At 44.1% G+C, this 23047-nt stretch overlaps 1 pseudogene; it reads left to right on the top strand.

The window, feature by feature from the left end:
- The window catches only part of LOC103736011, a 23772-nt pseudogene extending 6621 nt beyond the window's left edge, over nt 1-17151 (top strand).
- The last annotated feature ends 5896 nt before the right edge of the window (nt 17152-23047 follow it).

Here is a 23047-nt window from a genome sequence, read left to right as displayed (position 1 = left end):
GGGGGGGTGGTGGGTGGGGTGGAAGGGTGAATGAGGCTTAGGGAGTCCCGGCGCGGAGAGCTGCGCTGTAGACTTACCCCAAGAGGCCTGAGGATAGTAGTCTGATCAGCTTTTCAACTCTATCCCAGGTATCCCAGTCGAAGAGGTTGCTTTACCGGAGCCAGGGCGCGATCTTAAGTAAGCAACCCCAGGCTTGGAGAGCTTGATTGTCTGAGAGGTTGAGGCCCCTCCTCTTGAGCAGGACCCTGAGGGAATCTAAAGAGGGGTCGGGTTTAGAACTGGATTTCCCCATAATTTATGGGGGAACACTCACCCGCAGACCGATTGGCCCGTCGGCGTACTTCGAGAAAGGCGATGCCTCACACGGGCAGGAGTCTGCTGGGTTCTCTGGCAGGTAGGGCGATGAGGGAGAAGGGAGCAGGGCCATCCTGCCTCTTCCCCCGGGCTGAGGGGGATGGTGAGTGCCACGACTGGAGAAAACCACACGGAGTCGGGAGTACTGTCAAAGCAGGAACTCACTTTACTGCGTTAGTCAGTGGCTTATATAGCCTTGGTGAATGGGGGGGTAGCGAGATGGGCTTATGGATGCGTCATATGGGATGATAGACTTTGGGCCACCAGGAATTTACCACGTCAGTTGTAACTGGGTAGAGGCAATCTTAGATCATGCCTCTGCTGAGTCACCTCTATGCGGAAGTGACAGGCTAGAGACAGGTCACTAAACTTTAGCCAGGCTCAGGAAAGTACTACAGGCCTCACTGTCCTCCGTGCCAAGCGTTCAAGGGTCCCGGAGGCCCAACACTACTGTATGATCATCACAGAACACATGAATACAACCTGACATGGCCTAGCCTACCACACACCCATGTGATAAGGTATGCTCACACAGTGTAGCCTCTTGATACCATCAAGGAATGTGGTAGCATGTGATGGCTGAGACTGTGGCCAGCACAGCAGATAAAATGTTTCAAGGCAAACTTCTTTGAAATAGAGTTCTTTCAAAAATATTGGCTAAAATTACAGTAACTATAGCTGTGGGGATGGCCCAGTGGGTAAAGTGCTTACTGCACAAGTTTGAGGACCTGTATTTAAGTCCTTGGAACCCACATAAAGTTGGATGCAATAATGTGTGTCTGTAATTCCAGTGCTTCCATGGGAGGTGGAGACTGGAGGATCCCTGAAGCTTGCAGACACCTCTCCTGGCATACACAGCAGCCAACAAGAGACCCAGTCTAAGGTGGAAAGCAAGAACCAACACCTAAGCCTGTCCTTTTGCTTCAACAAGCATACCATGACACTCAGATGCCTGCATGTGCACATGCACACACACTCACTAGGTGGATGGATGGATGGATGGATGGACGGACGGACGGACAGATAGGTAGATAGAATAATTAGTCTTGGTGGTTCACACCTGCAATCCCAGTACTTGGGAAGCACAAGCAGGAGGATCAAAAGTTCAAGACTAGCTTCAGCTGCTTAGTGAGTTCCAGACCAGCCTGGAATACATGAGACCCTGTCTCATCCCCCATACATACATCTCACTATGTAAGTCAGCAACATAATCATACTGTATTATTAGCAAGTATTCTAAACAGTACACAATTGCATTACTAGCCTTTTATAGGAATGGCAGTGTGGAGTGGCTGCGTGATGTGCTCTGTTCTGACTTGGTGGTTGTCACGTCACTAGATGGTAGGTGTGGGAATGACTTTTATTAATGGACGTTATCTGGACTAATGATTTTTAATTAACCCCAGCAAAACCATATGCTCATATGTCTTGTGACTTTGGCACCTGATCTCGTTTCCTAGGCAACCTCAATTGGTACCTCACCCAAAAAGATAATGAATGAATGTGGGTATGCTTGCAAATTAACATATCAAAGCACTGAAAGGTGGCACCCCACATCTATTGGAGAGACATTAAAACTCGCAGGCATATATGTGTGAAGATGATTTTTTAAAAAATATTTAGCCAGGCGTGGTGGCGCATGCCTGTAGTCCCAGCACTTGGGAGGCAGAGACAGGCAGATCTCTGTGAGTTCAAGGCCAGCCTGGTCTACATAGTGAGTTCCAGGACAGCTAGGGCTACAGGGAGACCCTGTCTCAAAAAAAAAGACAAATTTTTTTATTTATTATCTTATTTTATGTGTATGAGTATTATGCCTGCATGTAGGTAAATGCACCCGTGTCGTGCAGTGCCCACGGAGGACAGAAGAGGCTGTTGGATCCCATCTTTGAAGATGGTTTTTGCCGTAGAGACAGAAAAAGCAGGAAGAAAGTGAAAGGTGTCACTGGGAATGGTTGAACAAATGTTGCTATGTGACATACGATGCAGTGCTTGAAAGCCAATCTCATCACTAACCTCTCCAAGAGACTTCAAAGGCCACTACTAAATGGGGACAGAAAACCAACCCTATTGTGGGATGCTGTTACAGGAAGGTAGGGATGGAACGGCGAAGTCCATGGTGGCAAGAGAATGAAGCAGCTGATCTTCGTCTGGCATGGAACAGAGCAGGAAGCAGAAGCAGGCATAACCCTCAGAGGCCAGACCCTAGTGACCTGCTTTCACCAGCCAGGTCCCATCTCCTCAAAGTTCTATAGCCTTCAAATAGTGCCACAGGCCAGGGAACGGGCTCAAAACACAAGCCTGTAAGGGACTTTGGAGACTCAAACCATGGCATTCCCTCCCTCTTCCCCCCCACCCTAAGGGCTCATGGCCATCTCCTAGTGTAAAATGCACTTGATGGAACTTCAAGAATCTTTCATAACCCCTTAATAGTTCTAACGATGTACATAAATCTAAAGTCTCTACTAAGACTCAAGGCAAACTCTTAGCTCTGAGCCCCTGTGAAATCAAAAAGAAAGTTATATACTTAGATTATACAGTGTGATAGAGAAGACATTCCTATTGCAAAAGGGAGAAGGAGCATGATGGCAAGGAAAGACCATGTGGAAGGAAGACTGGAGCCCAGCAAGGCAAACATTAAGCCCCCCAGTAGCTCCAAGTCCATCATTCATGTGGTGGCATGATGTGAACTCTGGTGGGCTCGGGCAGCTCCCCTCTGTGACCCTGCCATTTGCAACATACATGTGGATTCTCTCTTGACTGTCTCTACTCAATGCCCACAGCCTTCCATGGTATATGCTTCTGCTCCAGGTGTCTTCAACATCCTGGAGTCCCTAATGCAGGTTAAGCTTCACCCACACTGTACCATTTATCTCAGGGCCTTCTGGACAGAGTCTGACTCTGCTACATGCTGTCTGGCCTCAGTAGCTTTTTTTCTGGAACCTTGGTGCAAGCCTTCATGACTCCATCACTTACAATCTGTGTGCCTGCAAAATCAGCACCACGTGGATGATACCAAGTTATAATGCCAGCTCAACATGTAGCCAGGCCCTCTATACATGGCTGCAGTAGCCTCTGAGTGCCTACATGGGTGTGTCTGGGGAAAGTAGGTAGCCCTTTTCCAGTATGGCACCCCAATACTCTTTAATTTTTAAAAAATTACATTTATTTATTTGCATATATATGTGCATACATATATGTTCTAGAGTGCATATGTGGAGGTCAGAGGGCAATATGTGAGAGTTACTTCTCTCCTTTGGGCCCTGGGGGTCCAACTCAAGTCATCAGGCTTGGTGGCAAGCACTTTTACCCACTGAGCCATCTCACGCCCCCAACAATCTTTTTAATTGAAGACTTTTAAATGAGATTTCAGTTATATTCAGGAACTTTCAGTAGGTTGGATCTCACCATCAAGGTGTCTTTCCTGTTGTCCTAAGGCAAAATACTTGGCTTCTATTTAATGCTGCTAATCTCTGTAACACTTACAGTCACTGTGTCTACATTGGTTTAACTGTGTTCATCCTCCAAAACTGACCATTTTTTACATCTTTCTGCTCTGCCTTTCCTCTCAATGCCCATGACAAGCCTGGCTAAAAGCATGGAGCTAGATCATACCACAACTGAAATACATTCTCTTGAAATTTCTTCCACCAATGTGAGGGTTCGTTTTGGTTGTTAGCTGGTTGGATAAAGAAATATCTATGGCATTAGTGAGATGCACCTTTAGGTCTGTCAGTGAAGATGCTTCCAGAGAGAATTAGCTAAGGGGATAAGATCTACCCTGAAGCAGGTGGCACCATTCCATGTGCTGGGAGCCCAGACTGAATAAAAGGGGGAAAGGAGAACTCCAGATGCACATCTGCCTTCACCTCTCCATGTTCCTTCTTATGCCAAGATGTGAGGAATTCCCTCATACACTCTCACCTTCATGAACTCTACTGTGCCTTCCCTGCCATGATGGACTGGACCCTCAAACCATGAACCAAGGTAAATCCTTCCTCTTTTAAGGTGCTTCTTGTCAAGTATTTGGCCACAGCAATGAGAAGTTACCTAATAACAACCAAAGATGTTACTCGGTTACTTTTGAGTTCAGCCTCACTCAGATTTCCAGTACATTGCCAGAGCATAGCCAGAATGTAACTCAAATGTCCAAGTCCCAATAGAGCCCTTGTCACCCACTGAACCCTCATGAGCATCATCTTTACTATCTGTATTTCTATCAGCATTCTGGTCTTCCAAACTCTTGGCAGAATCGCCCATTTAAACTCTGCGTATAGAATGCTAGGGCTTCTCTGGCCCTTGTCTCCAAACTCTTCCACTTACTTCCAACAAACCAGTTCCAAAGACTTAAGAGCCACATGAACAGGTTTATTGCAGCAATGACCCCACTTCTCTGGTACCAATTTTATGTATTGTTTTTCTCATCATTGTGACAAACTACCCGACAGAAACAACTTAGGGGAGGGGAGATTTATTTTGCCTAATGGCTTCAGAGAACTTTAAGTTTGTCATGGTGGGAAAGGGATGGTGGCAAGAATGTGAAGTCATGGCCGCCTCAGAGGGCATGGACCCAGAAGGAGAGAGAGAGCCCAGACAAGAGCATAATCTTCAGAGGCTGGCCCTCAGGGACCAGTCCTGCCAGCCAGGGCCCCCTTCCTAAGGCTCCACAACCTTCAAAACTGTGCCACAAAACACGAGCCTGTGGAGAACAATCTAGATCCAAACCTCAAAACTGCTGATAAACCACAAAATAACTTGGGATTGTGCTGAATCTCTACAGCAAATTGAAAAGAACCGATATAATACTGAGCCTTCCCACCAATGAACGTGAAAGAATTTTTTCCACTTCTTTAGCTTTGATATCTAGCATCAGAATTTTGTATTGTTCCTTGTGTAGAAATTTTACATAGTTTGATTTATACTTAAGTATTTCATTTTGAGAGGTGGCTGCTAAAGTGGCTGGCTTTTCTACATTAACTGTACTCTCAGAACTTCCTATTACAATTCCTTATTGTTTCTAGAGTTCTTGTTTGCTTATCCTTTCTGATTATTATGGACTATCATTGTGTGTTTCTTCCTTCTAGAGAAGCCTACTTTCCATTTACTTTTCTTGTCTTATTTCATCAGCTAGGCCTTCCAGTACAATGTTGGAGGCCATGCTGAGAAGGGACACCTTCACTTTATTCTGACCCTAACGAAAAAACCTCAAGTTCCCTTCGGTAAATGTAGTGTTAAGATTTTTTTTTTTTTTGACAAAACTTTATTGTGTGGGACAGTTGAGCACAATCTGACGTCATATGGTATCTAATTCCTTTCTCAGTAAAGCTATAATAAACAGGGACAGGCATTTTGGACTTATTTTTAGAATCTTTTATAATTGATTGTATATTTTTAATACTTAAAAGATTTTTTTTGGTCTTTTTGGGATGGGGTCTCCCTGTAGCCCCAGCTGTCCTGGATTCACTATGGAGACCAGGCTGGCCTCGAACTCACAGAGATCTGCCTACCTCTGCCTCCCGAGTGCTGAGATTAAATGCATGTGCCACCACACCCAGCAATACTTAAAAGATTTTAATTATTATCATCAAATATATCTGAATTACATCTTAACTTGGTATTTCATGATGTTTAAACAGGCAATTTAAATACTACCCTGATCGTCTAAATCCAAATATGTGAAAGTGATGTTTGTATTTGTTTTTAAATTACTAAAAAAAATGAGTGTCATCATTTTTCTTGAAATTACTTGGCATAAAAGGCAATAAAAAGGTCTTTCTAGGGCATATATGAATCTGACGGGATGGGTAGGATCCAACAAAGCTGGAAAAATCCAGGTGAATAGAGCAGCAAGTTCTGTGACAGGTCCATAGAGAACAAGAGAATTGTATGTGAGGTCTGTCCTCACAAAATTTCACCTAAGGCTTTAGATTTCTTTTTCTTTAAAAACAAAACAATAACAAAAACAAGAAACCAGGATCTCACTTACCCTAGGGTAGCCTGGAATTTAATATGTAGTGAGGCTGATTTTGAAATCCTGATCCTCTATGTAGTCATGCACCACCATATCCAGTTTATACAGTGCTGGGGACCAATCTCAAGGCTTCATGCTAAGCAAACACTCTACCAACTGAGCTGCATCTCCACTCCCATCAGATTTTACCAACTGCATTTTCTTCACCTGAAAAAAACAAGGTGTATATTATTAGCATTCCCAATGATCATTAGATACGAGGTCTGTGAGATTTTAACTGAGGTTAGCAATTTGAAGATTTCTTCTAGGTCAGTCTGTTTAATTTCTTTTATTTAAAGAAAGTTCCTCTTTATTTATGATTTTCTCATGAATGAAATTTTGCCAAACAGATTTTGTCAAGTGCTTTTTCCACATCTATTAATGAGATCATGTGACTTCTCCCCCATTTTAGTCAATTGATGCAATGTATTACATTCATCAATTCTCAAATGTTGAAGCAGCCTGGCCTACCTGGGACAGCTTCTACTTAAGCATAGTATAAATTCTCTTTAGACATTGTTGGATTTGATTTTTATTTCTCTCTGCTTCAATTTTCTACAATAGACTGTAGAGAATTGGCATAACTTTGGTCTAGCTAAATGTAAACTAAACTCTGAGACTATTCATGTGACCTTTTGACAGTTTCCTTGCTGGTAGAATCAAGGTTTGATAACTTGCAATAAATTCTGAATTATTTGCAATAATATTAGCAACAGGGAAAATAAATGAGTAAAAGTTATGTATTTTCCGGAGTCTGTTTCAGGGAGAAGGGTCGATCCGTCCAGCCAATGCCAGGCAGTTTTCCTGCTTCTTCCCCGGGAATGCAGGAAAGGCACAAAGTTTTCCCTTCAAGAGAACAGAACAGCCAGAGCATGAACACCCCCCACACAACATGGGCTTCTAACAATTCACAGAAAGATGGCTGCCCTCTAGCTTCATGACCCAGGACTCTAACAATCAATGAGAAAGCTTCAAAGCCTTGAAAGGACACAGGTACCAGCAGAAGCTGAGTTACCACAGAGGCCAATGAGAGACCCTGTCTTTCAGTGCTCCTTGCCCATGGAAGGCCCACTGAAATCTGGAGTACGTGGCTGGGGAGGCCTCCCCAAAGACAGAGGAAGCTGGGTATAATCAGGAGCTATTTTCAGCTGCTATTAATTGCCTAAAGAAGCCTAAAAGAGAGGACCTCTAATCGAATTCCATAACCCAGCAATTTGTTGACTTTTTTCTTTTTAAAAATTAGTTTGTAGGGATGGAGAGCTGGATCCATGGCTAAGAGAATTTGCTGCTTTTCCAGAGAACTGGAGTTTGGTTTCCAGCACCCACGTTAGTCAGCTCACAACACCCAGTAACTCTAGCTGCAGGGAATCTGACTCTCACTTCTGGCCTTGGAGGGAGTTTGCACATACATGGCAGACACTCACACAGACATACACATAGTCACATAAAATAAAAATAAATATTGAAAGAAAATGGTATTTAATTTTGCTTTTTTTTTTTCCTGTGCTGGGAATTGAACCTAGGGCCTCATCCATGCTAAGCAGGAGTTCTACCACTGAGCTATATTCCTAGCCCTGCATTTATTTTATGTCATGGCCACTAAAGCGGGCACCCTGAATTTGCAACTGTGTGAATCCAGACCCCGAATTTCTGGATGTTCAGTAATGACCAGGCTGTAAACAAGGCTGTAACGTTCTTGCTTGTTCTACCTCTCTCCAGCCTTTTCTCCTGATTTCTAACTGCTCAGCCCTACAAGGTCAAGTGCAATCCTATCTCCACAGTCACACTTGACAGTCCCTAGCCACCCTCTCCCCTTCCCCCCTTGGAAGACAACTTGGCCCATCAGGATCCCACTGACCCACTGACATCTTCCCAAGGTGACAGTGGTCAGCTGATACGTGAGTGCTCTCCCGAGTTATAACTTTCTAGAAATGTGTTGGAATAATAAGGCTACAGTGAATATAGAGATTATTAAATCAAGTGATGAATTTTTGTTAAATTATAGAAAAATGTACTAGCTATTTCATATTACAAAAGTCATACAAGTTTTAAAAGTTTAGAAAATACTGAAAATCTCAAATAAATTTCAAAAGTTACCTTGAACTACCCACAATTCTACCACCAAGATTCATCTGGCCACTTTTTCCTAATCAAATATAAACAATGTAAAAATGTAATTACTACAGAAATTAGACTATAATATTTTGAAACCTAATGTTTTTACTTGATCAAGTGTGAACATTTTCTCTTGTCATTAAATGTTTGTCCGTAGGACCATTTCAAGGGCTGCTTGGAACTTCATTACATCAAGGATCAATAACTTGTTATGGAAGCAGATAGGAAATATTTTAACTTTGCTAGTCATAGCAGCTCTGTCCCCAAAACTCGACTCTTAACCATGGAAGAAACCAGATAATATGTAAATGAGTGCTCATGGCTATACCTCAACACAATTTTATTTGTGGACAAAATAATTTGTTTCATATAATTTTCATGTGTCATGAAGTATTCTTTTGTTTGCTCTCCAGCCATTTAAAAGTATAAGAACCATTCTTACTTCATGAATGATATGAAACTGTAGTTCATGGTTTGCCAACCCCTCAATCAATGACTACCCCATAATTCAATTATCAAGCCCGTATCTATCGTGGTAGGTTTAAATAAATCCACTTATCTCCATAATCGGGTGATGGACAACTCTGCAGCGAAGGCTTTGGGCCATCTGTGACTAGCACAGACTGAATCTCTAATCTCTACCCAGAGTTCCATGTGAGTATGTGTCAGCCTGGTGGTTCAGAGGGCTCCTGAGTGTCCCTTGGACTGTTTCACACAGGCCGTTACTCACTTCAGCTTGTACTACAGTTGACACTGCTTCTTTTGAATACTGAATTCTGTGGGGTTTTTTTTTTCTTCTTTCTAAGAAAGTTCACAAAGTGTCAGTAACATGAAGCTTGGAGCTGTCTTCTCTGCCCACTAGACGTTTCCTAAACATTCGGGCCTATGGACATGGGAGAATTTAGGGAATGTATCCTGGGGTGAGCTCAGAAATCTCTCAGCCCTTTCACAGGACTCCAGGTCAAGATCATCAGTGTCAAGCAGCTGGGACAGATCTGCAGAACACTAAAATAAGAATTAAAAGGCTAAAGGGGGGTGTGGAGAAAGCCTTTCAAGTATGAAGCCAAAGATTGAGCTGACATGCTCATGTCAACCCTCTGGCTAAGAACCATTAGAAAATCTGGAGAAGTCTTTTTACCAAATAAGAGAACGACTGTGCTAGCAATGAGTTGTTGGACACAGACCTCAAATAAAAGGCAAGCACGGAGGTATGCCCAGGACCCAGCTCCACTTTCCTTACTGACACATGTGTGATTTGAAAGTGGCTGAGAAGCCAAGAAGCTGATGAAAAAGCATCAAGGAGAGGCTGAGGAGCTGAATAGAGGTCTGCTCAGACTGGCTGGTAGACCCAATCCACATGCAGAGCTTGCCAATGACGGGAAGCCTGAGGTATACCACAACCTTTCAGTTAGAGTACTGCAGGGCTTCTGGAAGTAAAACCAAACTACAGACCCAAGGGGTTTCCTAGCATCATATAGTAAGGCTTTAATCAGTGGGTTCCCTGACTGGATTAGTTATCTTCCTCAGTTTGATAACTGGCCAGAACGAGGAGAGAGCCACGAATGGGAACTCACAGTAGCCAAAGCCTCAGTCATCATACAGATTTCATGTGTCAAGCATTCAATAAAAAAAAAACTAACTAGAGGGGCTGGAGAGGTGGTTCGGTGGTTAAGAACACTGATTGTTCTTGCAGAAGACCCAGATTTGAATTCCAGCACCCACATGGCAGCTAACAACTGTCTGTAACTCCAGTCCCAGGGAATCCAACTGCCTCTTCTGATCTCCGTGGGCATTGCATGACATGGGTGCACTTACCTACATGCAGGCAATACACGCATACACATAAAATTAAAAAATTAAAAAACTAACTAGACATTTAAAGAGGCAGTAATTATCAGCAGAAAAGTCAACAAGCAATAGAAACACCTGTGAATAATTAAAAACTGATTTTAATATGTTGGTGATTGATACGTTCAAGAAATTCAGTGGCAAGATATACAATTTTGACAGAGAACAAAAATCACAAAGAAGAATCAACTGGAAATTTAAAACTGAAAAATAAAGTAACCAAAACAAAAACTCACTGGTTTTACCAGCAGCGTCCATACAGCTAAAAGGAAAATTCATGAAATAATAGGCAGAACAAAGTATCTAACCCAAAGCAAAAAGATAGGGGAAAACAACAGAAAATGTAAAGCATGTAATGAAAGTGTGGTGCATGGTTCAGTGTCTCACGTGGAGTCACTGGGAGCCCAAGAGAGGGATAAGAGGGACAAGGCAGGGTTAAGAGACAACGCAGTGGATTTCACAAGAATGAAGAAGGCATCAAACAGTGTTTGAGAATCGCTGTGAACCCTGAACTGGAGTTAAACTACAAATCAAAGCCAAATAAATAAATGGCCCAAGTATATTACAGCTGAAAAAGCTGAAAAATTAGAGATAAGAAATTGTTAAAGGGCTGGAGAGATGGCTCAGAGGTTAAGAGCACTGGCTGCTCTTTCAGAAGACCCAGGTTTCGTTCCCAGCATCCACACGGCCGCTAATAACCATCCATAACTCCAGTTCCAAGTGATCTGATGCCCTCTTCTGGCCTCTGCAGGTATTGCATGCACAGATGCACTTACAGACAGACAACACATGAATGCGCGTAAAACAAGAAAATAAAGGACAATTGCTAAAGATAATCAAATGCAGTAATTTTACATAATATCCAAGATCCTTTAGTATTCCTCCCTTCAAGAGGAAGAACCTAATGCTCTTCCTTTTGAGAACTTGCTGGACCCTTTAACAGAGTGTAACAGGTGTGATGATGGTATATCTCTTTTGAAGTAAAGCTACAAAGAGGCTTTCACTCCCTACTGCTCTTTCTGTCAACGAAAAATACTCTGCCAGAAGCCAGATGCCCTGTCTCACACACAACCTAGGGAGAGATTACAGAGCTGGAACTTCCAGCCAAGCAGTAACAAAGAATAGAGACCTTCCATATCTACATCTGTGAGTGAACACAGGCTAAACACTCCAGTTAAAAGACAAAGGTAGCCATTCTGGATAAAGACACAAAGCCCACTCACCACAGATATCCCACACTTGACCCCCACATGGAAGTACAGCCAGTTTGCTCATGTGCACAGAAGACATATGCCAAAATCAACTATATTCTTGGTCACAAAGTAAGTCTCAAGAAATTTCAGCACGATGAAATTCCATGCAACATGTTCTGTAACTATAATGGAATTAAATTAAAACTCTGTAAGAGAATCTCCAAGTATTCAGAAACAAAACATTGAAGTCCAACTGAGAAAGTCCTTTACTACACCTATATCATATAGGGCACTGCCTGGGTTCTCCTACACCCATATCGTATAGGGCACTGCCTGGGTTCTCTTCTAACAGTTTGAGAGTTTCAGGTTTCACATTGATTAATTTGGACTTGACTTTGGGGCAGGATGACAGATATGAGTCAAATTTCATTCTTCTACATATGGAGATCCAGTTTTTTTCAGAACCACCTGCTGAAAATGCTATCTTTTCCCCAGTGTGTTTTCAAGAACACCTTTGCCAGGTATCAGGTGGCTGAAATTGCACGCACTCATGTTTGGGTCTTCTATTTTGTTCCATTGATCTATATGTCTGTTTTTGTGTCAATACAATGATATTTTAATGACTATAGCTCTATAATATAGTTTGAAATATGGTATGATAATCCCTCCAGAATTGCTCTTTGTGCTCAGGATTGCTCTGGCTATCCAGGGTCTTTTGTGATTTCACATGAATTTTTATATTTTTGCATAGCCATATACAAAAAAGTGACCAAAAAATAGAATATTTGTACTGAATGATAATTTTTAAACAGCAGGGCTGGAATATATCTCAGCAGTAGAGTGTGTACACAGTATGTGTGAGGTCCTGAGTTCAGTCTCTGGAACACATACATATATACACACACACACACACACACACACACACACTCACACACAGGGAGAGAGAGAGAGAAAGGGAGAGAGAGATCAGGTATTGGATGTACTAGACAAATATTTTAAGCACCTACTTAAAATATGTTCATAGAAACTAAAGGAAGCTGTATCTAAAACACAAGGCAAACTCAGAACAGCATTTCATCAAAGAGGCAATATGAATAAAGAAATATTAAAAAGAACTAACTAGGGGCTGGAGAGATGGCTCAGTGGTTAAGAATACTGGTTGTTCTTGCAGAAGACCCAGGTTCGAATCCCAGAACCCACATGTCAGCTAACAACTGTCTCTAACTCCAGTCCCAGGGGATCCGATAGCCTCTTCTGACCTCCACAGGCACTGCATGACACGGGTGCACTTACCTACATGCAGGCAATACACACATACACATAAAATAAAAATAATATATAAATTTTATTATTTATAATAAAAAATAATGTATACTTTTTTAAAAGTTTAAAAAAAAGAACTAACTAGATTCCTGGACCTGAAAAGCATAATAACTATGAAAAAATGTTTGCTACATGGGACCAGCAGCAGAATTGCAATGTTTGAAGAATTTGACAGAAGGAAGGACTCGAAAACGTGAAGATAGTTCACTGAGACTGTCCAGTCTGAGAAACAGAAAAATAGGATGAAAGGTGAACAGAACCTCAGAACCGTGTGGGACTCACAACAGCACATCATGGCATGAGACTGTGAAGAAATGATGATGGAAGGCTGGAGAGATGGCTCAGCAGTTAAGAGCACTGGCTGCTCTTCTAGAGGGCCTGGGTTCAGTTCTCAGCACCCACATGACTACTAACAACTCTCTTTAACTACAGTTCCAAGGGACCTGATGCCCTCTTCTGGCCTCCATGGGCATTGCACAACATGAGTGCACTTACATACATGCAGACAAAACATATGTGTAAAATAAAAAAATAAAATACTTTTTTAAAAAGAAACGATGTTAGAAAATCACAAATTTAATGAAAACAGTCTATGAGTCTAAAAATATCAGATATATCCAAGTAAAATAAACTCTACGAGGTCCATACCACCACGCATCTGAGTCAAAGTGTTAGCAAGATGGTGCACACTAGTAATCCCAGAAGTTGGGTGATAGAGACAGGAGGATCAAGAGATCAAGGCCAGCCTCAGCTACATTTGAGACCCTGTCTCAAAAAAAAAAAAAACTAATAACACACCAATCAAAATGCTGGTACAAAGAGAGACTTCCCCAGCTGGCCTGGAACTCGTTATATAAGCCAGGCTGGCCTTGATCTCACAGAGATCCACCTTCCTCTACCTTCTGAGTGCTGGGATTAAAGGCATATATTATCACACCCCATCAAAGAGAGACTCAAATGAGCAGGGGCACTTGATTAATATTACTGACTTTTCATCTAAAATTGCAGAAGGAAGAAAGCAGTGGGCAGCATATCCACAGAGCTGAAGGAAAAAGACTGTCAGCTAAAAATTCTCTCTAGAAAAACTATTCTTTAAACATAAAGAATTTAAAGCATTCCCACATAAACAGAGGCTCTGGGAGTTTTTTATTTTTTAGTGCTAATAACAAAATTCCAAAGGAGGGTGGGGAATTGCCTAGAGAGATGGCTCAGAGGATAAGAGAACTGGCTGCTTTTGCAGAGGACCCAGGTTCAGTTCCCAGCACCCACATGGCAGCTAACAACCATCCATAACTCCAGTTCCAGGGGATCCAACTCCCTCTTCTGACTTCCATGGGCATTTCACAACACAGGTACACTTACATATATACAGGCAATGTACTCAAACACATAAAAGTAATAAATAAAATACATAATTTTTTTAATTTTTTAAAAAATATTTTAAAAAAATTTTTTAAAGACTTGGTATAAAGAATAAAGGTTTTCTTCAGCTCATAGCCCTTGATGGCAGGGTCCTGAAGTGGCACAGCTGATTTTCCCTGTCTGAACCTGACCTTTCTGAACTTATCAACCTTTGAATGCCCCCCAAAGCCTAGGTGTCAGAGGCTGATCCCTAGCTGGGCACTATTGGGAGGAGGTGAAACTTTAAGAACAGGACCCAATTAGGGGACTTTTGAGTCACTAGGGGCTCCTGGAAGGGGATTCCTGGGCCCCAGTCTCTTCTCTCTTCCTTAGTTTATTCCACCTTGCACTCCTGCCTTGAAGTGCTGCCTCACCACAGGCCCAAAACCCACAGAGCCAGTCCCATACTGAAACCTCCTAAATGGTGTGAGCTGAAATGAACCTTATTGCTTCATAAGTTCAATATCTTGGGCATTTGCCATAGTGACAGGAAGCTGACTGGCATAGTCCACAGCCCTGAAAGTTTCTAACTCATGACCTAGGAAAGATTCCCACATAACTCACTCCTTGTCTCCTGAAAGAAAGCATTTGAATCTGGTCTTGGTGACTTGCTAGCTTGACCTTGAGTAAATTATTTAACCTCTCTGAGATTAAGGATTAAAAATAGCACCTGCTTTTCAGGCTTGTTTCAAGGACAAGAGGTAATTATGCAAATACATAAGAGCATAGAGATTTGCACTTTGCTCAATAATTCTTCTTTTTGCAGAAACCAAAAGCATCACTTTTGTGAAGTCCAGACTGTCCCTGACTTCTGGTATTGACTGCATCCAAAGGCAGGTGTTGCACAGGACTACCCACACCCGCTTGCCTAGGATCATCACAGCTGAGCTTGTTGACTATTATGCTCTGCAAGAAAGAAGCAGGGAGAGTCAACCGCACCTCCTAACCACCAGTCAAGCCCTAGTTGCATGATGGGGAGGGGTGGAGGGTATATAAACTAAAGAAGCCATGAGGAGGATCACTCACCATTTTGTGCAGCTGTGGGGATGTCACTATCCACACCTGGATGGAGACTTTCCAGTGCAGACTTTAAGAAGGAAGCAAACAAATCCTGTAAGTAAACGCTCATACTGCTCTGTAAGTAAACCCAGTAAACTCACTGGTTTTCCAAATTGTAGTTTAGTGAAATTGTACCTCAGTTTGTCATAGGAACCTCTCAGAAGCTACAGTGGGTAAACCATGCCAGGGCTGGAAACCAGAGAATGAAGGGCAGCAGAAAGTCACCATGTGCTCAGGCTTCCAAAGACCCCTAAACCCTTTGCCAATCCACCAGGGGAGCCATCAGCCTCCACCCCTCCCATCATGGGAAACACCCCACCCAACAATACCCACCAAGTCATCGGCCAGGCACAATGCCAGGGCCAAAGGTGTCATGATGAACAGTGCCAACCTGCCCTCCTCGCACTTGGAACGTGATGGGGTAGAGTCCTAATTTTCAGGCAGTTCTTCGTGTACGGTTGTGTGCTACACACCACAGCAGTCCTGTCCGCAGCCACTGCGTGTTATCCACTGTTCCTGAAGACCGTCCTTTGACTTTCCTGGGCATTCTTGAGGAGTACAGGCCTTCTGTGAGGTCATCAGCATGCCCCAACCCTGGTAGTTATCAACCCCTTCATCAAGTGGGGCACACATTCCTGTGCTGCCTCCTTCCCAGAAATATTTGAAGGCAGAAGCCCTGGTAGGATTCTGAGTTAAGGGATGAGGAGGCAGCTAGTTTGGGGCTGCACACAAGTACCTGACAAGTCTGAATTCCCTTCACCCCACTGCCTGGGGACCTGCCTCAGTATCAGGAAGCAGCTTTGTCCCTACCTTTGCTAGGGATACCCCCCCCCAGTCTCACCTGTTCCTTCTTCTGCCCACCCACCTATAGAAGGCCATTTCTTCTTCACCTATATAAAAGGGAAAGGCAGACTGGGGAAGAATTAACCATTACATCAACCTCCAAGTGTTACTGAGACCACCTTCAGAGTATTTGGTTGGGTAACCTCCTCTTCCTACCTCTGTGCCTCAAAACCCTTTTCTCAATAACTACCACACTCTTGCCTCGTGCTTCAGTTCACTAGAGTACCAAGAAGTGGTAATAAGTGCACACCTCAGGGGCAGGGTGCCCGCAGGCTGAGGGGCAAGGAGCTCCGGGCTGGACCCTCACAGTTCTCAGTGTTTGGTGGCCTCGGCACGCCTGGATTCTGAGCTCCCCAGAACCCTCCCTGTCCCAGCCAGCAGCTGAAGTACCTTTACCTGCCTTCCTTCTCTGAGCCCCAGGAATCTAAGGTCCAGAAGCAGCAGCAGCTGCTGCAAAGGTGTCAAACAAGCCTCCCAGTTCTTATCGTGGGGGTCCCACAGACCCCCTACCAGAGGAGAAAAGTGGAGCCCCACCTACCCCAGGCCCCACTTCCCCAGCAGAGAGGCCCCACGAGGCACGCCACTGCCCCCTGCTGACATTGGCCCTATGAACCAGCCAGTCACCCAATGCCTCAGCCTGGCTTTGTGGCTCCTCGCATGAGTGCAGATGTGCCTACATGCCTCCAGGTTTCTACCCTCCTCCAGGACCTCACCAACCAATGGGCTACTCAGGACCCTACCCAGCAGGGCCCTACTCTGGGGCAGCCACCACGGTCACAGTGCTGAAGGTGTACCTGTGCAGCATGGCCCCACTGCCAGGAGACCATCATCACCAAGATCTCCTACAAGGGCAGTCTGATGAACTTTGGCTGGGTTTCTTCTGCTGCTTCATGGGGTGTGAGCTGGGCTGTTATTTGATCCCCTGCCTCATCAGTGACTTCAAGGATGTGACTGCACACATGCTCAAGCTGCAAAGCCTACATCTACACATACAAGCACTTATGCTAGCAGAGCCAGACTTGGACTCCCCACCTATCGGTCTAGCCCCCTGTACTTGGCTTCCCACGCTCAGAGGTCACTTCCTCCCAGTCCCCACTTGGGGTTGGAGGTTTTGCCACTGTCCCCTGGAAGTCCTATCCTTGCCTTGTCCTTCCCCGGGCATCTGACATTCTGTTGGATTTAAGGCCAAGGGCCAGGTGGTGGCATGGGAGGGCATTGAACTTGGGTGTTGTAGGTTTGCTTGGCATTTGCAATCCAGTTTATAAGCTGGGGAGACTCTCCTAATGGAGTCCTCATTCCTCCATTTCTGTTCAAGGTCCAGGCTTGGTCATGGCTCTCCCTGGGACCAAAAGCACCCAGATCATTAACAAGTCCTAGACTGTGGCCTACAAGTGGAACCCGCTATGACTGGAACCACAGTTGTTCTGAACTTCTGGAATGAGGTTAGGGCATCATCTAGAGCCAGATGGACCCAAGCAGGACAGGGTGTTAAGGCCTGGGTTTATGTGGGGTGTGTTGCCTCTGGGGTGCCAAAGGTAGGGTAAGAAAGCAGTAATGACTGCCAACCCTGGGCCCTCAAAACTCTCAGGTATGGAAACCCAGGACTTCTACTCCCTGTCCAGGTGCCCAAGAGCTGCCTGGTGTAAGACAGAAAGGACAATGGGCTACTCATAGTGGTGGTAGCCAAGAGGGACTCACTCCGTCCCTGCCTAGTTTCCTTTAAGTCAGTGTGCAGACCTCCTTTCTGGCCACCCCTTTTTGTGAACCCCTATATTTTCTGGGGCCAGAAAGAATTCCCACAAGTCTGTCCTATCTACTCCGTGTTTGTGCTGTGTATGGCTGTGACTGCTGCCTGGTAGCTTGTATCCAGTTGGGAGGGATGGCAGATAGAAGGGCCTCCTTACAGGTTCAATGGTCTCTTTGGAGTAAGTGCTGAGCATTTTTTGCCTCAGTTGACTGCTGATGATTCTAGGCGCCATCCCATGCTGAGGCGCTTCAGTAGGGACAGCTATGGCACTGGGCTAGGGACCAGGAAGAAGCCACAAATGATAGGGTTGTCCTAGGGATGGGTCTTGACCAGATTGTGCAAACCCAAATCTGTCCATTTCTTGAACAGTCTGCCTATGCCTGTAGGTGCTGTATTTTGCTCTTGTCCCTCTCCTGGTCTCACACTACCACTGCATGGCCTCCTGTCTCTGTGAACTGTGGTCTGGTCCCAGTTTGTAGTTTCATGAAATCGGCCCTTTCATTCCACTGCTCTGGGACTCTGCTGTCTTGCCTGGCCCCCTTTCCTGAAGGACAGAATGGGGCCAGTTAGTCTACTGGCAAGCAAGGGATTTCCTGGGAAGGACACATGTTTAATGATCTAGTTATGTCAAACCAGAGCTAGGTATAGACCTGCCCTGGATGAATCCTGCTCTGACTGGGCCAGGGCAGATGTCAGTTTCTGCATTGGTTCTAACCATTGGCATTCAGCCTGAAGGATTTCCAGACTTGAACCCTGTCCCCAGCTTGGGCTTAGTGACCTACCCTGTTGTAAGTGTTGCTCTTGGTCTTTAAGCAAGACAGAGCTACTGGGCTGAGGGTTATGGTCTAAAGATTAACTGTGGTCTAGGCATTTAGGGTCTGAACCAGCTGTGACCTTGGTGAAATAACTCACCTGTGCTGTGAAGGGGGTGGGCTCAGAGTTTCTCTGCCACCTTACCATTTTTCACATAAAATTTTTGCACATAAAAGATTCCTATTACTAAAAATATTTAACTTTAAAAAAAAAGAAGCATACCCCCAAGATGGCCTCCCCACCTCTGCTCTGAAGGGACAAAACAGTTTATTCCCAAGGGACCAAGAGTATAGTCCATGCATTCATGAAAACAGACAACAGCAAACCACATCACAGTGTGAATGTGATCCCAAGCTCACCCATACCCTCAAGAGAGCCTTGGTGAATCATTACTAAACTACACCCATCCTCACTCACATAGGGATGGAAAACCAGGAAGCTGCATAGAACTCGAGGTAAAATGAGGCACATTGCAGAGACCTCCTAACTCCCCTGTGGCATCGGGCCACCAAATAGATGCACTTTTTCCAGGGCATGTGAAGCTTTTTAGTAAACCACATAGAGTGCCCTCTGCCTCTGTGCTTTCTACAATCCTGACACATTACGGTGCAGCCGTCTGCACCAAGCCCATAGGTTCCATCATGGAAATCATTTAAATCTCACACATTCTAGTTCCCGTTGATTTTACTTCCCCTGCCTACACCAAAGAAGAAAGCATGCAATTTAAAGAATTGGAAAATATAGCAAAGAACTGCCCTTGGATATGCTGAGATTATATAACACTGCATCCAAAGTGTGGAAGTCAACATACAGAAGTTAAGGAGAAACTCACTTAGAAATCAGCATGCCCAGTGGTGAGTTCATAAATGTTTAACAACAGACAGAGGAAGGGGAAGAGGACTTGGGCTCCTGGTATTTGCCCATTTCCATGATATAAATATGGCCACCATGGCTTTCCTTTAAATTTTATTTTATTTTGAATTATACATGTGTGTGTGTGTGTAGGTATGTGTGCCTGAGTTTAGTTGCCTTCAGAGGTCAGAAGAGGATGTCAAATCCCACAGAGCTAGAGTTACAGGCAGTTGTGAGCCACCCAATGTGGATGCTGAGAACCAAACTTGGATCCTCTGAAAGAGCAGCAAGTACTCTTCACTGCTGAGCCATCTCTCCAGCCCCCACTGTGGTTTTCTAAAACTTCCCTGTGCTAAGTCACCAAATGCAGAACTGGAATAAGATCTACACAGTCAGCTCATGCAAGCAGGTCTGAGCCAGCTGTGGTACAATCACTGAATGTAGCAAGCAGCACTGGTGCTACCTAATTATTTGTTCTTTCTCCCTAATATGCTGAGAGTCTGTTATACATCAGACATGTGCCAGCTGCTGGGGGCAAGCAGGAAGGAAAGGAGATGTGGAAGTCACAGTCTAGAGGGAAAGTAGACATTTAATCATGAAAGCATGAAGCCATTGTAGTAGTGTTCACCTGTAATCCCAGTGCTCAGGAGGCAGAGGCAGAAGGATCAGGAGTTCAAGGTCATCCTTGACTACATAATGATTTCAAAGCCATCCTGAGCTACAGGAGACCCTGCATTGATAATAGTAACTGATAATTGTTGGGGGTGTTTGTGTTAGAAGGTCATGGAACTGGGGGCCAGCAGGGTCAGCTTTCCTGAAGAGTGGTCAGTGGGTTAGAACCTGAGGTAACCTTTGGACCATCAATGTGATGGTTACTCTTGATTGTCAAATTGATGGGTTTGGAAACAAACCTGTTTCAAAAACAAAATGCCAGTGAGGGAGTTTCTAGGTTGGGTCAATTGTGGTAGAAAGACTCACAGTAAATATGGGTGGCATCACCCCATGGGCTGGGGTCCTGGACTGAATAAAAAGGACACGAGGAACTAAGTGTCATTCATCACTGTCTACAGCCTGGCTGTACACATAATGTACCCAGCTACCTCCTACTCCCGCCACCACATCTGCCTTGCCATGATGGACTGTGTCCCCTGCAACTGTGAGCCAGAATAAACCCTTCCTTCCTTAAGTTGCCTTTGTCATGTATTTTGCTGCAGTGATGAGACCTTTATTGCCACTGTCAATGCAGAAGGGGAGGAGAAGGGATCAAGTCAGAGGCCAACAGGTGTGCAAAGGTCCTGTGGTGAGAGGCAAGTGTTCCCTATCACAGGTAATATTCTCATGTAAGCATCTTTTCTATATTTCCTTATCCACAAATGTTTCAAACATCAGACAGATACATCCCAGTTGCTGAAAAAGGTAATTAGGGTTTTCATATCAGGAGTGCAATTTCAGAAATAGTTATTGCTCTATTTTTCTGCTTCTTAAACTTCTGTGTTAAACCCCATGTTAGAAGCAATAGATGTGAATGGTCAAATTTAGGATTTTCAAGAGTTAGGTTTTCTTAGGACAAAAAAAGTATATATTAAGACTCCCGGGGCTGGAGAGATGGCTCAGTGGTTAAGAGTACTGACTGCTCTTGCAGAGGACCCAGGTTTGATTCCCAGCACCCACATGGTGGCTACGAACTGTCCTTAACTCCAGTTCCAGGGGAATCTGACACCCTCTTCTGACCTCCGTGGCATTGCATGACATGGGTGCACTCACACACATGCAGGCAATACACTCATACACATAAAATAAAAATAATAAAATATTTTTTAAACAAAGACTCCAAAGAGAGAGACAGCCAGAGAGGGTAGGTTTGGACATACATCAGTGTAGTAGGCTCAGATCTTAGCAGACCACCAGAGAGTGCCAAATTCTGGCATCCCTCTGGCCTCCATCTAGCAGAGGGCCTGAGAATCTAGGGGACTGCCTGAGATCCCCCAGATCCTGCCTCCACGTGGTAGTGAGCTTCCCCTAATTGCACCATACCCATCCCCCTACCTGGAGTTTTCTGAGGCCCCTCCCAAGGTCCCAAGGCAGATCTGCCTTTGGTAGGCTAAGGCTGAGATCCTAGCAGACAGCCTGAGAGGGTGGGTTCTGACCTCCATCTGTGTAGCGGCTTGGATCTCAGCAGACTGCCAGAAAGTATCCAGTTCTGGCCTCCCTCTGGCATAGGGTTGAAAACACAGGGGACTGCCTGAGAGCACCCAGATCCTGCCTCCATGTGGTAAGGAAGCCTGAGTATACCTGAATGGAACCTGACTTGGACTTCTGTGGGTACTCCTGAATAGCTGATCTGAAGCCATCAGTTCCCTCCAAATTAAACCTGAGAGAACCTGAACCCTGTACCAACCAGCTTTCCATAAACAATAAAGGATTGAGGCACCTGGATAATACAAACAGAAGCATACTCCAACTTAATTCTCATATCAGAATCATAAGCAACAAAAGAAATTCACATGCCAAAACCACATCAAAAGAGTAGTAACATGGAAAGCCAAAACACTATGTCCCTAGCAAACTCCACCAATTCTATAGAAGAGTTCTATAAGGAGAACCCCCTAGAGATAACCCAGGACACTGAATTTAAAAGATCAATCATAAACATGATCAAGGAATTCAATGAATTTAAAGAACACACGAACAAACAAATCAAAGAACTGAAAGAAGATAGGGATAAACATCTGAATGAATTCACAAAAGAGATAGAAACATTGAAGAAAACTCAGGCAGAAATGAAGAAGGAAGTGCAAAACTCAATGAGCCAACTTGAAACAACAGGGGAAACCCTCACAGCTAGAATGAATGAAATGGAAAACAGAATATCAACACTGGAGGATAAAGTTAAAGAACTGGACCATTCAAGCAAAGATTATGGAAAACCACAGGAATGGAATATGCAAGAGATGTGGGACACCATGAAAAGACCAAATCTATGAATCATAGGAATAGAGGAAGGAGAATTTCAGGTTAATGGTGTTGACCAGATCTTAAACAGGATTGTAGAAGAGAATTTCCTGAAATTAAAAGAACGACATCCCCAAACAAATACAGGAAGCACATAGAACACCAACTAGACAGGATCAGAAAAGAAACTCCCCACAACATATCACAGTAAAAACACTAAATGTACAGAACAAAGAGAGAATACTGAAAGCAGCAAAAGAAAAACAAGTCACATACAAAGGAAAGCCCATCAGAATTACAGCTGACTTATCAATGCAAAATATGAAAGCCAGAGGAGCCTGGACCAAGGTATTTCCAGTTCTACATGACAACAGATGCCAGTCCAGAATACTTTGTACAGCAAAAATGTCTAGTATAGTTGAGGGGGAAAGAAAAGTCTTCCACGACACAAAAAGCCTGAAAGAATACATGTCCACAAAACCAGCCTTTCAAAGAATACTTGAAGCAATACAGAGAGCAGAGAGAGAAACAACTATACCC

The sequence above is a fragment of the Nannospalax galili genome, unplaced genomic scaffold (assembly GCF_000622305.1).
Source record: "Nannospalax galili isolate Female #2095 unplaced genomic scaffold, S.galili_v1.0 scaffold577, whole genome shotgun sequence".
Classification (NCBI taxonomy): domain Eukaryota; kingdom Metazoa; phylum Chordata; class Mammalia; order Rodentia; family Spalacidae; genus Nannospalax; species Nannospalax galili.
This window is presented reverse-complemented; position numbering and strand designations above follow the sequence as displayed.